Below are 1,254 nucleotides of genomic sequence, written 5' to 3'. Positions count from 1 at the left end.
GTGGGACAACCTAGACCCTCCCCCAGCACAAGCAGCAAAACCAGGACCCCCCCAAAGTGCCACCAGGGACCCGATGGGGGGAGGGGGACAGCATGAGGTCGGGGCCCAGCATCATCTTCCTGGCATTGCCCATGCACAGAAAGTCTGCAAAATCAAGTTACTTTTCAATTCTGGGCCTGATTTAGAGTTTACCTGGGCTGGCAGAGCCCAGCTTCACCTTTACCTGCTTCTTTTCCCCTAAAAAAAAGAAAATATTTTAAAGCCGCAAATATTTCACCACAGAGTCAAATATTTCACCCCGAATATTTCAGAGCCGATCCCAGGCAGGATTTTGGGCATCGCACCGGCCTCAGACCCCACAGCTGGAGCTGCCTTGTGCCGGGATAATTCCGATATCGCCGGTTTCCGCTGGAGGCAGCCGATGGGCAGCGAGAGCCACCCGCACAGCACGGCCAGAGCCACCGGCGTGGCCGTGTCCCCAAGCACCGCCAGTGACCTCACTCCCAGCCTGGGCAGACTCACCGGGATTTTGGGCTCTGCAGGGGTCAAAGCTGCTTTGGGCACAACCAAGAAGAAAAAAGGCCTGGAAATGTAAAGTGCCATTTATTTATTTATTTATTCTTTCCATGAAGAAAATAGCAAATTTAATATATTTTTTTAAATTGAGATTTAAATATCGAATTAAAAAAAAAATAATTGCACCAACAAAACGCTTCATGCGCTTCCTCCTCCTCCAAAACCCAGTACCAAACATCCTAAATCTTTATAAACTGACCCTGTTCCCCATCTCCCACTTTATTTAAGAGGCAAAAACCGTAACAACCAGCACCTCCATGGCTTGCTGAGCCAGCAAGCACAGCCTCCCTCATGCCCCAGATCTGGGGTGTCCCGTCCTGGGTTTGCCCTGGGGGAGATGCTGCGGCCCCAGTGCCTGCCCCAAGGAGGGGAAGGGGAAAGGAAGGAGGAGTCAAGGTGTTTGGGGTTCCCAAGTCACGGCGCTGGCTTTTGGGGGGCTGTCACGGTGGGACCTGAGTACAGGCAGAGTGGATGCAAAAAAAACACCACCAAAAACCCCCAAAACCATCTGAGAAGAAGGAAAACACAGAAAAAAAATCCCAACAAGCTTCCAAAAATCATCTCGCAGAGGCTTGGGGATCACAGAGCCCTGTGTGGGGGCAGCAGGGGAGCAAGACACTCCATGAGGTGACAGCAGGGACAGATCCAGCTCCTCTGCTGGGGCCTGGCCCTCACAGC

This window comes from Mesitornis unicolor, unplaced genomic scaffold (genome assembly GCF_000695765.1).
Source record: "Mesitornis unicolor isolate BGI_N332 unplaced genomic scaffold, ASM69576v1 scaffold26394, whole genome shotgun sequence".
NCBI lineage: Eukaryota > Metazoa > Chordata > Aves > Mesitornithiformes > Mesitornithidae > Mesitornis > Mesitornis unicolor.
This window is presented reverse-complemented; position numbering follows the sequence as displayed.